This window comes from Microtus ochrogaster, linkage group LG1 (genome assembly GCF_000317375.1).
Source record: "Microtus ochrogaster isolate Prairie Vole_2 linkage group LG1, MicOch1.0, whole genome shotgun sequence".
NCBI classification, from domain to species: domain Eukaryota; kingdom Metazoa; phylum Chordata; class Mammalia; order Rodentia; family Cricetidae; genus Microtus; species Microtus ochrogaster.
In genome coordinates, this window is record NC_022027.1 from 18,014,472 (window position 1) to 18,027,345 (window position 12,874).

At 32.9% G+C, this 12,874-nt stretch overlaps 1 pseudogene; it reads left to right on the forward strand.

Moving 5' to 3' along the window:
* Window positions 1-2,096: 2,096 nt before the first annotated feature.
* LOC101997086 lies at window positions 2,097-6,184 on the forward strand (annotated as a pseudogene).
* The last annotated feature ends 6,690 nt before the right edge of the window (window positions 6,185-12,874 follow it).

Below are 12,874 nucleotides of genomic sequence, written 5' to 3' on the forward strand. Positions count from 1 at the left end.
TCAAAAGTATTTTGCAATGCAGAAACGATGAATGGAAGAAATACAATAGGAGTAGGGAAGCAAAAGTCCCCTCACATGAAAAGGAAACTAACGAACAAAGAATTTATTTCAATTTGAATTCATTATTAATGCAAAATACCTCAGAGAATTAACTCCTCTGTGGAGTTAGCTCTTCAGCACAAGAAAACATCCTTTGACTGATTTTGACTGAGATGCCCTCAGCTTCCTAGGATGAGTTCTCTTTGAAGTATCTTAAACCACCATTTCACCTTTCAGGAGGCCAGGCATGAAACATTGATCGGATAACAATACCAGTGGGCAAAAATTTCCAGGCTCTCACATGGTCCCATTGCATCCCTTCTCAGTCAACTTTTATAATATGAATAAGGTCAAATCCTGTTAACAGAGAAAAGAGTCCCATTGCTCAGGATGGCCTTGACACCTCAGGTATCTTTGGTTTTCATCTTTGAATGTGAGAGTCATCAGGATGGATTAAAAACTAAAAACTACACCTGGATGATTCTAAGGAGAAGTTAAATCTCAAATGGTCCGAAGTCCAGCTCTGGGAGGTTCAGGCAGCAGGTGCAGCATAGAGGGCCATAGGTTCTTTGTTTAGCAGTAAGCTCAGAATGTTTAAACTTTCTTGCCCAAGGCAACTGAACCTGTGCAACAGAGAGCCTGAAGCACAGAGAAAGTTTCTAGCTCTAAAATATAGGGGTTTTTCTTTCAGCAGAGTGACTTTAGATGAAGTTGGAGAAAATCTGGTAGAACCAAATAAGGAATGTTATTTTATGTCAGTACTTTTTATGTTTGTAAAATACAAAATTGGCCTCTTCACAGAGGATAGAGTTATACTTACTCATCATGTCTTTTGCTTACTGTGCCCTAAATAGGAATCCTCTCAATGTTGCTGCATTCCTAATATTTTTATTAAGTGCTTGTAGAAATTTTTCTTATCTATAAGACCCTATGTGTCTGATTTAACTGAAAAAGATAGATCAGAAAAAAGATAGCAACAGCTTGATTTTTCTGTATATCTTTCATCATCATCTTGTAGATTCTGTATTAATTTTATTTTGAATATATCATGATTCAGTTGTCCATTGCATTGATGAAGATATTCATGACTGTGCCTCAGTAGTGAGAACATTGCAAGACACAGAGTAAATATTTAATTATCATTTACAAATAGAGTGACCATAATAATGTAGACTCAGGTAATAACCACATACACACACACACATACACATATTACACACCCATAAATATATGAATATCTACAATATAAAGAAGACTGTGACAAATTAGAAAAGCAATACAAACAGGGAAATTTTACTTGATGTGATTGCTATAAGTTATAGTCTAGCACCCATTATTTAAAACAAATTTTATGGAATTTATTAAGCAATGATAGTATCCAGCAAAATATGAGAAATCATACATGTAATTATGTACAAAGTGAAAACTAAAGACAGCTGTTTGTGTAGGGATCAAGTAGGGAAAGGAGAGAGAAACCATAATTAGAATAAGTTATAGAGGCATTTGAATATGAAAAATGCCATAGAGAAGCCTTTACTTTGAATGCTAACATAACTAGATAGATGATGATGATGAAGATAGATAGATAGATAGATAGATAGATAGATAGATAGATAGATAGACAGATAGATGATAGGTAGATAGATAGATAGATAGATAGATAGATAGATAGATAGATAGATGATAGATAGATAGATAGATAGATAGATAGATGACAGGCAGACAGACAGACAGATAGATACACACACATATTCATTGTAATGCAGGAAGGATAAAAGCAAGCAGACAGTATCTGTATTTGTTTGATAAACACAACATAGTATAAAACTGCCAATGTCTATCTCACATAATACTATTTTTGTTTCTTGTATTAGTCAGGGTTCTCTAGAGTAAGAGAACTTATAGAATGAATCTCTTTAAGTATATATACAAATATGTACACATATATAAAGGGTATTTATAAGAATCACTTACAGGATATGTTAAACTAATCCAAAAATGGTTTATTATAAAGTGAAAGTCAAAGGATCCAGAATTTGCTCAATCAACAAGGCTAGATGCCTCACCTGGTCTTCAGTAGACACTGGAATTCCAAAGAAGTGGACTCTAGTGCCAGTGAAGGAATGGGCTTTCTAGTAAGACAAAAACCATCAGGTAAAAACAAAAGCTTCCTTCCTCCATATCTTTAAATTGGTTTCAAGCAGAAGGTATGGCTGATATTAAAGGTGTGTCTTCCTGCCTCATGATCCAAATTAATGATTTGTATCCCCTGTCTCAGAAGCTGGACTAGAAGTCAATTCACATCCTTCAAACCAAGTAAAAGAAAAAAATCTTTCCAAGTTGTACTGTCAATTTCTGGATGGTAGTTCATTTTACATATAATCGAGTTGACAACCACAAAGAGCCAACATTGTACTGAAGATACACATAGGAATATTAATTAAGACAGGGATATCAAATACATACAATTTGAGTAATTGAAATTTTCTACTCTTTTAGTTATTTTGAATTTTAAAACAGCATGTATTGATCAGATCAATAATGAATATTCAATATTCTATTTTCATATATTTTTCTGAAAGCAAAAATACAATAAAATGGATAATGGAAATTGGTTATTTTATAGCTTTTTACACATTTATTCACTTACATTATTCAGAGAATAGTTGGAAGTAAGCTGGAATTGGTTTCAAGTGCCTTTTTATATTAACATGAAATTTCTGGTGGTAATGTTGGAATGAACTTCACTTGAGAAGAAAATTTCTGGACAGAACTAGTCCTCTGCATTTTACTATAGAGAGCAAAATTATCTTTCCCCTGGAACATTTGCAAGAGGCAGATCTTGGAAAGTAAAGTGTCTCTGCAGGCTATTGAAAGGAAGCACACTGATCTCATGCTCAGAGCTGCACAGCTGGTGCTATGGGAGAAGACAGTCAGATCCTTTCTAATGGAAAAATGAACTCAGATCAGGCTTGCCTTTTTCCTTTACAAAATGTAATTATGTAAACTACAAAGCTCCATTAGAGACAATGTTTATAATTAGTACCATTTTCCTCTTAATTTTAAATAAAGCATGTTGGTTGTGAATGTCATGCCAACACATTTCCTACAGATGCCATAAACAATGAACAATCAGATATCCATTTGGGGTGCTTTTGTGGTTATTATTTCAAATTGTGAAAACTCATAATAAAAATCAATGTAATGAACAAACACCATTATATGTTGATAAACATCACACTCTTTCAATTTCAGACAAAGCCAATGAATATTAATCAGAGTGTGGACTGTAAACTGATGACATAAAATGGAATTTCCAATATCTATTAGGTTCTCCTCACATTTTAATTCTAAAAGGAGCCGCACACAAATGATTTATTGCATTCATAGCTCAAAGTTTTCAGAATAATATTACCATATTTATAAATTGCAAATGACCTTCAGTGTCAATATATAATGAATTGGCTTGATGTTAAGTGTTGACCTCAGGTAACAACTTAATATTTCAGAATTAAAATCAAAAGTTCCACATTCCCTTCTCTTTCGAGGTGTAGAATTTATGATTAGGAATTAGAAGTTGCAAGTTAAGAAATGATTATATATCTGCATTTGCAGGTACATATAGGTCTCTAATTACAGTTACATTTTGATATCAAATTATAGGAATAATAGTTTGCTTTTAGAAACGCTGTCTATTAAGAGGGTGGCAACACTGTTGATTGAGTACATTATTCATTATGAAATTACAAATATATATGTCTTTGGTCTTATTTTTTAGTTTTTCTCACATATATAATAAGAACTTACTACTCTGAAAAATGAGTTTTCTATACTATTCCATCATCCTCATATTGAGCAAAAGATATTACCTTAAAAATTTCACTGTGGCTTTGTTTATACTAGAAGTCCAGTTGTTTATTAAAAAGTTAATTTTATATCACTGGTAATTCTGTTTACAAAATTACGAAAGGTAATTGTGTAATTCTAATAGATACATGGATTCAATGCTATGAAAATTTAAAGCTTTTTAAAAAATAATTATATAAACTGTTTCAAGAGGTCATACTTATTAATCATTCATCTAAAATATGATTATTTACTTATGATATGATAGTATACTTATGTGACCCAAAAAAATCTATCAGGGAACTCCTATAGCTGATAAACACCAGCTGATAAATTATAATATTGGGGGTGTGGGAGAATACTTCAAACCCCAAATAGAGTAAGTCTAAACAACTTTAAACTATAATTTAAGTGTTAAAACTGAAAATTTGTGCCGTTTTAGGTAGAGATTAGTGCACATTTTTCTGTTCCTCTCAAATAGAATCAGAATTTATGATTTAAACAAACCTCTAAGTCTTTCTCTCAATACAAAGCAACCACTAAACACAAAATACGTTTTGTGTTTTTTTTTGTGAGCAGTTTTCCTGGAGCATCCAATATGCCATGCACATGACTCAAAAGGTTATGGTTTGGGGTAAGTGTACACACCCAGAAAAATCACAATTCCAAATTTTACAACTTCCTCTTAAAACCATAGGACATTCAGGTAATTTTTGCTTTTCACCAGGATGTCACATATTCATTTAATCATCAGTCTTCCTTCGAATGACAAGAATTATCAGTGACCAACCTTGACAGAGAGGAACGAGAGATACTGCTTTTAAAATATTCCATTTATTTAATTTAATTAATTTATTAATGGCTGAGTAAGGTCATTACAACTGCTTGCATTCTCCAATTTTCAGCAACTAAGAATCTTCTAGGTTCAAAGATCTTAAGTTAAAAGGTGTACCATCCTCCTTATGTTGTGGATGAGCAGGAACATGATGATTGGAGGTAGGATACAACTGAGCAAGTGCAGAGATACAGAATTAATGAAATCACTGACCATGCAAAGGTTCTAATACTCAACAACGATTTGGAAAGAACTATAAAAGAGCTTGTCAGCAATCTGATTGATTTTGTTAAATAAAGAAGAGGGCATTCCATCTACTATCTACTAATGGGTGAGTACATTTCATGTTTGTCTTTCTAGGTCTACATTACCTCACTTGGGATGATTTCTAATTCCAACCATTTGCCTGAAAATTTCATGATGTCATTGATTTTTTCAGCTGAGTAATACTCCATTGTGTAAATGTAACACATTTTTTAATCAATTCTTCCATTGAGAGGCATCTAAGTTGTTTTCAGATCTTGTTATTATAATAATGAACTAATGGGAAGCTCATGGTTTCTATATCAACAAAGCTGGGGAGCCTGTATGGGACCAAACAAGGCTATCTGTATGTGAGAAAGTTTTTACCTTGTCTGTAAGGATCCTTGACAGTGGGACCAGGACCTATCCTTGGTGCATAAGTTGACATTTTGAAGCCTATTCCATATGGTGGGATAACATGTTCAGCCTTGATGCAGTGGGGAGGGGCTTGGTCCTGCCTCAACTTAATGTGCCGAATTTTGGTGATTCCCCATGAGAACCTTTACCCTTTCTGGAGAGTGGATGGGAATTGGTTGGGGGGAGTTAGGGAAGGAGTGGAAAGAGAGAAGGAAGAAAAAACTGTGGTTGATATGTAAAATGAATAAAAATAAATATATACAGATACCATAGAAAGAAGAAAGCATTATTGATTTTTCCACAAGGAAATTGTTGCCGATGCAGAAAAGAATGGATGTAAAAGCCACAGGTTTTCTCATTTTGAATTTAGTTTTTCTTAATAAGAAGGCAAAAGTGCAAATCAAGAAATACACACACCGTTTCCTAAATTTTTTAAACATTAACATAAAGGCTTAGTTATATGGTCCTCATGGTTTGGAATCTATGGTAGCAATGCATCAAGCTCAGATGATCTCCAGAATTCCACATATTTGGAAAGAGATGTATGATGCAGATGTTTTAGAAAAGTGGGTCATTGGAAAAGGCCTCTAAGAAACACGGCTCAAAAGATCATGTGAAAGAAATTTGTGTCGAAGCAGAACCAATTATTAAATGGTTGAAGAAAGCAGAGGAGGAAGGATCTTCCGAAGCTGAGGAAGAAGATGAAGAGGAAGGCATCAGTGTGCTATATTAGAAGTCTCTAATTGTATCAAAAGTGTGAAGTCTGACAACAGGTATGATGGCATTGGTATTCATGCCATTTAAAGGGATGGATGAAATTTAGTTTAAGAGTGTAATGCTGTAATTTTTTCTCTTTTATCAGCCAGATGTGCAACATGCATGTGCAAAAGCTAAACTGGCTTAACATCATGCTACACTTGGTACTAAAAAGCTATTACTGTCAGTGGTCTACAATTAAGCCCAAAGAGAAATCTAAGCAGTCCATTCAGATTAGTGAGCAGTTGTTGTTTGTTTATTATAGCATGTGTCTTTTGAAAAATTTACTGATGGACACATTTGGATCACATTTATTCACTTATAAAAAGTAAGATTTAATTTTGGTCATTCTTCCAACTTTGAGTGCTGAATAGCTTATTCTGAAATATTTGACTACTTTAGGACATAATTGTATTTTGAAAATTTTTAATTAAAATATAAATATATCACTTCCCCCTTCATGCCTGTTAAAGTCCTTATTTGATCTCATAATTTGGCTGTTCTACTATGCAGTTAGAATTGTTTCAGACAAGAAAAGTCAATAGATACCCACTGGAGCTTGCAAAGTTCATCAAATTATCTTCATTAAAACATATTCTGATTACTTCTACTTTCTAAATGGCCTGCAAAGATATCCTTCTATTCATTGGTTCTTAGTTATAAAATGCCTCTGTGAATGATCACACAACTGGATCTAACTCACTCTGGAACTGGAAACTCTGTTAGGTGACCAGATATGACCAAGTGAGATTCTCTCTCCCTCATTATTTAGTAATTTCATTTAAATTTCCTTTAAGTATGTATACAATTTAGAAAGTTTCCATTGTATTAGGTGTCCATATTACCTTTCATATGTGCCTTAATTTTCCTCGTCCTGTCCTGTATTTCCTCCTACAATCCTTGTCGCTCCCCTTTCCCACTTGAGTCTCCCATTTAAGTCCCTTACATTCATACCTATTTTACTTTCTTTTCCAAATGAGATCTGTCCATTCTAGTTAGTTCCAGTTTCTACCTACCATATATGCTTCACTGTATTGTAGCTTCATTATCACTGACTTAACATCTATGTTCTTTATATTGAAATTTAAAATAAAAAAATCGATGAATTGTGATTGTTAAGCATCAATTTCAAATGATTCAAATAAATACACATATTTTGTAACAATTAAAGCATGAAATGATTACAAAATCTTAAGGAAACACAGTTCATAGGATTCATACAATTTTTCTGTTTTACTAATTGAAAGAGAGAATACATCCCATTTTCATTGTGACTGAGACTTACAATAGCCTTATTTTTGTCATAAAAATAAAAATGGAAACCAGCACTACCCTTTTTTTCCAAACCAATACTCAGATCAGAGAAAAATTCTTTAAATTTGTTCAAACACAGAAATCAGAAACATATACTGTATGCAGAATGAATGTGTCACCTAACATGAACAAGGGATGCTTAGTTTGAATACAATTCAATATGAATTAAATTTGTTAAAAGGGGGAAACTTCATAAAATATCAATACTAATCTTTTTTCTTATCCTTTTCCTAATTTGAAAAAAACTAAATTAAAACTACAGGAGTTAGTGCAGTCACAACTGGGTTTTCAGCTTCTGAATCCAAGATGTACCTCGTATTCAAAGAGACATACAATAATTTTCTGCTGGAGAGTTAATTTATTAAAATACATCCAAAGTAATTTTTACTATCAATTTTATATCAATTTTCTATGTTTTCTATAAAGAACAATAAAAGCAAACTACAGCTAAATCAAAAATGTTTTGATTTTTAACCACTGTATAGAGTTAATTCGTTCCATATTTCTTTAGTATTAAAGAAGGAACAACACAAAATTAAGCAACAGAATTTAAAAAACTATAGAAGATGATGTCAGTAGCACATTAAGAACTCTAAATAAATAAATTAGGAACTGATTGTACTTCTACTGACTGTATATGCACAGAGTATCAGGTGGCATGGTTTTGGTCTTTTGACCTCATGTGTGTATTAAAAAGGAAATGCAAAATTATTCTTAGAAAAACCAAACTATGAAGATGACACATCAAAACAGAGTGTACTATATATTCTGGATACTAGAAAAACCTGAGATATGAATAGGACGGCTAAGATATATAAAAGCTGCCTGGACCTCCCTCCATCGTGCCCCAGCTTTGGGGGTCTGCTGAGGCCCATCACTTGCTTTATCTCTTTTTGACATGCTAATTTATTCTTCTTCATCCCACTGCTGTTGGAAGGAGAAGTGGCTGTTATCTCCATCCTTTACCTTTACCTTTTATTTTCTCAATAAAAGTTTACTTCCAATGGAGTATGAAAACTTTGTTAAGGTGGAAAAGATGACAGGTTTTTAAAAATCTGCTTTGGAACCAAATCTAAGTTGGTCATCTTGCCAGCTGTTCTGTTATTTTCTGAAGTATAAAGATGTCTGATTGACTTACTTTGTTCAGAGATTAGGAAAATCCCATGCTATATTACTTGAAATCTATATTAATGCTAGCATTAAGACTATTATTATGAGCTGTTTTTCCAAATCAAGACCAATTATTTTAATATAGTAGGAATAATGGAAAGGATGATCTGAGAATAACAGCGAAATTAAAACTCCACAAGAGTAAATTCATGCTTTACTATAAAATAGAGATTAAATTATGCTTGTAGTTCATTAACACCCTTATTTATTCTTATAAACAATAAAAGAGGCCAAAGGTTCAGAGCAATTTAGATAAACTTTTATTTATACAATATGGAATTTTATCCCATAAGATGATTCTACATTTACTAAGTCTAAGGAAGACATATATCTCTGCATTTACTCATTAAATAAATACATTGCCATTTACTTAAAGTCAATCAATTTTAGTGAGAGGGCATAAAAATTTCACAAAGAAGTACTGTAGAATAAACGTAACTAAATTTGAGATGACGTGAAGTTGCAATACATTGTTGCTAAACCTTCTTGGAGAACAGAAGGAAACAAATTAATTTCTTTGATGTTTTAACCATAGGAATGTTTGTAGACAATTTGGTGGTAAAAACACTTCAAGGATGAAAAGAATTTAAAGGTGATAATTTTTACTTTTAAGTCCTTAAAAAGTAGAGAAGTTCAATTTTTCAGTGGAAAAGGTCATTTTTAATAATTTCATGAAATATTCCATAAATGAGTAGAAAGTCCCTTGGAGTAGCCTTCTGTAAATATGCTAGTCAGACAAAGTTAACCAACTCTCTTCCCTTGAACTTAAATACTCCAGAAAAACTCAAGTTCAAGGGTAGAATTCAATGAAACCTGGCGAAACAAATTTTGAAATGACCTTCTATAACATTGTACTAATGAGATTCCCATAAAATATATTGTTTGAGGGTTTATGAAGTCAAACTATATTTAGTTATAATTCAACAAGATATCTATTATAATTCTTTCTCACGTATTTCTGAAATAGTCAAATGGAAAAACCTAAAATCTAAGACCAAATAATAATTACATTACTGAAAACCTAACTAAAGAAATGAAGAATTATTAAAATTGATTCAGTAGGTTGGCTAGAACTGAAGAAACAACTTGAAATTAAAATTAAATAAACAAAAATTGTCTAAACATAAACATAAAACAAAACAAAAAATTGCTGCTATTCCTGAGATCATCTTATCTAAAGTCTCATCCCCAGCTTTATAGGAGAGAACCCACAGAGGTTTCCTTTCCGATCTGACTCCATCCCCAGTGGAACACAGATTTTTCTCCGCAACCTTCCATCTTACAACTCATCCCTTCATCTGTAGGAGTCAGCTCTCACAAAGTCAGCCAGGGTTCCTGGATTGGGGGCACACTAAGGCTAAGGAAATGTTAGATGAAAGAAGCTGAGACAGAAAACACAGACGGGAATTGGGAGGTCTGTTTTGTCATGTCAAAACAGCTAAACATTGGTGTTTTTTTTTTTTATTTTAGCCATTCTGACAGGTTTAAGATGGTATCTTAAAGTTGTCCTGATTTGCATTTCCCTGATCGCTAAGGAAGATGAGCATGACCTTAAGTGTCTTTTGGCCATTTGAACTTCTTCTGTTGAGAATTCTCTGTTCAGTTCAATGCCCCATTTTATAATTGGGTTGATTAGCCTTTTACGGTCTAGTTTATTGAGTTCTTTATATATTTTGGAGAACAGACCTTTGTCAGTTGCGGGGTTGGTGAAGATCTTCTCCCAGTCAGTAGGTTGCCTTTTTGTCTTAGTGACAGTGTCCTTTGCTTTACAGAAGCTTCTCAGATTTAGTAGGTCCCATTTATTCAATGAAACAATTCCTAGCAAGATATAGAACATGTGTTTGTTAAAATTTGTAATACAAAATGGTGAAAATATTTCAGTATAATATTCTATTCTTTGTGACTTTGAATATACTTGGTGACAAGCGATATTTCTTCTATGAGAATTCAAAATTTTCACTTTCTGAAAATCCAGAGCAGAAATAGAAATCAAAGAATAAAATACCCTACCAACAATGACAAATCCATAAATTATCACCTGGAATTATAAGATTTTAAGAGCCAGCAAAAGCATTAGGGACAGACCCTGCTCTCATTGTTAAGAGTTTCATAAGTATACCAAGTTGTATAGCTATCACAAATGTGCAGGAGTACTAGGTCAGTCTTTTGCAGGATCCCTGATTTTTAGCTTAGAATCTACAAGTTCCTATGAACCAGGTTAGTTATTTCTATGGGTTTTGTTATGATGCCCTTGACTGCTCAGGCTCCTCCAATCTTCTGTCTTTTCAGCAAGATTCCCTATGTTTGGTCTAACATTTGTCTGTGGGTCTATTCATTCATTTCCACCAGTTTCTAGATAAAGGATCTCTGATGACAATTGGAGTAGTCACCAGTGTGATCACAGAAGATGGCCAGTCAGGCTAGTATCCACAAATGCTAGAAGTCTTAGTTGTGGGCATCCTTTTAGGTTTACGGGAATTGTCCTTGCACCAAGTATCTAATCAACTCCATATTAGAGACAAAGAAAGAAAGCAGTAGAAGGGAGGGATGGGGACTAGAGGAAATAAAAAAGGAGAGATCAGAACTAGGGGTGGAAGAATAGAATCACTAAAAAGTTGGTAAATTTATATTTTATATCCAATTGCATGAATAAATTTATTAAGTAGAAATGATATGGGTATAGACAGCAAAACACTTTAGAATGAATTGGAAGGCAATAGCTATTCTGTTTTTGAAAATTGATCCAAGAAACATAAAATGATATCACTGAGGATGAAATACGGAAAATATTGCAAAGAATGATAAAGGTAGTATGAATAGTTGTGTGACACTTATTTCAAAATACAACTCATACTCAAAAAAAAAGAATGATGCCAACTATTGAAACTGGCAAAATAAATAACGGAGAAAAAGCAAGAAACCATTTACTAAGGCAATCTAATTATCAATTTTACATTTATTATTTATTTAATGTATATTTGTGTTTTATCTGTATGTACATCTGTGAGCCATGTATGGACAGTACCTATGGAGACTGAAGAGGGCTTTGGATTCCCTAGAAGTGGAGTAAGTAATGGTTGTGAACCACTATGTAAGTGTTAGCTTGAATAGAGATTTTTGGAAAGAGCAGTCAGTATTCTTAAACATTCAGCCTTCTCTTCATCCGTGATTTATTGATTTTTAAATTTTTTCCAATATTCAAAACTCCCAGTGATTAATAATCTCTGTAGTGAAAACTTTGCTATCATGTACCTTATCTGTGCAATACACAATAATGAAATAAGTATATCCCAAATAATTTATGATTCTATAATTTCACCGTACCAAGACCAGGCAAGATTATTCTAGTCAAAAAGAAAGACACAGACCATGTACTCTAACCAAAAGGCATAATGATTAAAATGATATCAATGGATCTAATTCATAAAAATGATAATATCCCCCAAGTGCCCATTATTATATGAATGTAATATTGGTTTATAAAACTCAATGTAAAAAGATCTATTAAGCCAATTCTTAAATTGAAATGTACTTTAGTGTGAAGTTAAACTCCAAATACTCTACCGGAACAGAATTCCAGAGTCATGAAACTGAAAGCTTGGGAACAGCAAGAATATCCAAATCATATGGTTTATTAAACCAATTAAAACATGTGGCACATAACAAAGGGAAACATGAAAGATAAATTATTCCACCGGGATAGGCAGTAAATCTGAACTGTATTTTAGGATGATAAATATTTATATTTTAATCTCTCATTCCACTAGACAAATAGCTCCTTTGGAGAGATAGTTGCAAATGTTAGTATTATGGTTTGAAGTAACCCAAAGATAAAAGACACACTGAGCACATTTTTTTCTACTAGAAAGTTAAGAAAAATTGCACCTAGAAGAGACTGTATCTTACAAATTAACCTTTGATCCATGTCAGTTTGATTTATATTCATGAACTGAACACACACTGGGCCAGAAATATAGCACTACAAAGGCCATTTTATAACCTCATGCATAATGAGTGTCTTAGGTCAAAATGCCAAATTTACTAATTGATCTATTCATTCACCAAGAAACAGATCATGATCTCAGTAGGATTTGTTATAGTTATTGACAAGGCAATCATATATTACACATGGAAATGAAAAACTAGAAGTAGCCAATACTAAATTTAAAAAATTAACAGAAATTTATTCTAATTCTTTTAATGAGAGAATGTCCTAGAAATAACAAGCCAAAGTATGTTCAATTTGATTTCCAA